Below are 3,080 nucleotides of genomic sequence, written 5' to 3'. Positions count from 1 at the left end.
GATTTAGATTTTAATAGAAACTAAATCAAATGTAATAAATTACGCAATCGTAGAGTGGATGCAATATTTTTTAAATACTATTAGGTATTATTTAGTACACTATACATATTAATATATTATGATATAATATGGATATAAATATATTGTAGGTACAATGAGCTTAGCTGCAATGACTGATGTCACCCATAACTTTTATAAATATTATACAACAAATTCCGAGTATGAATTTAACACTTGATTATAATATATAGTATATGTGTCGAGTGGGTGGTGGGTCACTGTAATGTACCTACGTGTTAATAAATATCATTAAAATATAAAATAATTGGATACGAAAAACAACTTGATCGAAGACGGTTTGTCACCCTATAATATTACTAAGTATATTTTATGTAATTATATTGTTATTAAAGTAATTTATTTTACTATTAGACAATAGTACTACAGCAGGATGGATACGATACATTTTTGCCCGAAAAATTGCATTTAAAATACGTGTATTGTGTATATAGAATAAAATAATAGACTCAGTTTAAAAGTTTCAAGTACCCACAAAATATATTTTTAAATTAGTAACAAAGTAACTAAAATCGTATTTCTTCGTTGAAATATCTAATTTTGTCGAAATTTGACTAAAATATCTTTAAAAAAAATTGTGTTTATACATTTTTTAGATTTTTTAGTAATACCTATATTTTACAGAAAAAATATCCAACTAAAAAAAATGTTTACAGACAATATAAGACACACACATCATAGTAATAATCAATACATACATCTCTCCACTCAAAATCGAATAAACATATATACTATAATAATATATTATACAGCCAAAACGTAAATGTTCGATATGAATATGAATATCATTGCTCGAATCTAAAGTGTAAAAAGTAAGTATAACATATTATTATTTATTTATTAGTTGTTCGTAATTATCAGTAATATACAAAGCCAAAGAATAGTAGTTATGGCGCAACAATTTATCATTATATAATATATATTAATATAAATAGGTGATAGTCGTACTTATAACTATATATTTTAATAAAATATTATATTCATAGAGACTTTTTATGTACTTAATAATATTAAAACAATAACATTATGTATCAGTGGCATAGACAAGGATTTTCATTGTAGGGGTGAATTTTCATTATTTCAAAGATAAATTAAAGGGCAGTCCCCACCGCAATAATAGATACCTATTATACATACAAAAAAGTTCATGGTGGAATTCATTCATCATACCCCCCCCCCCCCCCCCCAGCCAAATAGTATGACAATAGTAGAATACAACCTCATAAATATGGTATTATAATAAAATTATTAGATAGAATTCTTATGAATTGAATTTGTTTACGTTAATATAAATAAAATAATGTAGGTATAGGTACAGCCTTTATAAAATATGATTTCACAGTTTGACAATATTGTTTTGGTAAAAAATTTATAGTCAGGTACTTTTTAATGATAAAATAGATACAAAATTAAAATTATATTGGAAAGTCAGTATCTAGCTCTAATTCGGTATATAATGCAAATATTCTAGTACAGTTTTTTTTTTGAATGTGTTATATGAATAATGTGGATTCCCTTTTACCAAAGTTTAAAAAAAGTTTTTGAATTATAATCAAAATTATATAGGTTGTAGATCGTAGATCGAATATTATTAGATTCTGAGCGGAGCGAGGGAGCTATTGTTTTTACAATGGTGTTTATTTTATTTTTATTTTTTCTTCTTCTTTTTCTTTTTATATCCTGTATACAAAATTTCTTCCAGAAGGAGTGTTTTGATTTCAACATATAGTACCTTATATTTTAGCAAATTGGATCAAGATGGTACTTTAGAGAGGTCATTTTTCGATTTTCTCAACAGTTATTTAATGCCACGGAAAAAACCACCGGAAAATTACGAAAAAACACTAAAATGGGATTTTTAATTTCTAATGCTTTGTTTATCACCATAGAAACGAATAAAAAATTATAATATTTTAATATTAATTCAACTTACATGATAAAATAAATAATAACAAAATAAAAAATATCTAGACTGTCAAACCGTCTCCGCTCAGAATCGTTTTTTTATACAATGATATTATATCATTGAATTCAAGTCTAATACAACCAATATACAATTACCCACTTGTAATCTACTGTACAGCAGAGCGACATCCACTTACCTGCTTTTTTTTATTTAATGATACGCTGTACAGTTACGAGGTCCATGAATGTATAGTTTTAGATTCTAAAAGAAACATAATAAAATGTTATTTATTATGCATATTTAGATGCAATATTTTTTAAAAACTAGTATAAGTACATATTAAGGTAGGTATATTATATTATATTAATTAAAATATTTTAGTATAGAACATGATAAAATAAACATTTGGTAAAAATGTCAAGACGTACCTACTGTTATTTGTTTTTGAATTACGAGAAAATAAGAAAATCTTTCAACGAGAAATCCGGCATATATCCAATGTCAAAAAATATTCAACTTCAAACGGTCGTAAAAAATCATTTTGGATTTACTCTCAATGTATTAACCTAACCTACCATAGTAAAAAAACTGATAAAAATCAAAAACGTGTAATGCCTAAAAATGCTTAATATGATAATATACAAGATTACTGTGTTTATAAATATTTTAGGTAGGTTGACTACAGTATGAACTAATTATGAGAATCCTTGTTTCAAATTCCATCCTAAGCTATAAAAATTGAATATTTTATAATTTTTTAGTTTCAAGATAATTTAGAATTTTCGAGATTTTCATTAATTTCGTCAACATTTTGAACTTTATATACAACGCATATTTAGTTTCTCTCAACTACTATTTTATAACTAGTTATGAGGAACCTTGTATTAAATTGTCAAGCTTTCTGACCAAACTTCTAGATTTAAAGTTCAAGTTTTGACTAAATTTATGAAATTTGACATAAAAAAAATATTTTGTATAGTTGAAAATTTATAAAATTCTACATTTATAGTTAAAGAAAAAAATTGAAACAAGGCTTTATAGATAAAAAACATATATGATAATTTCCAATGCCTTAGATTATTACTTATTATCAATA

Source organism: Acyrthosiphon pisum, chromosome X, assembly GCF_005508785.2.
Source record: "Acyrthosiphon pisum isolate AL4f chromosome X, pea_aphid_22Mar2018_4r6ur, whole genome shotgun sequence".
Taxonomy (NCBI): domain Eukaryota; kingdom Metazoa; phylum Arthropoda; class Insecta; order Hemiptera; family Aphididae; genus Acyrthosiphon; species Acyrthosiphon pisum.
Note: the sequence above shows the minus strand (reverse complement) of the source record.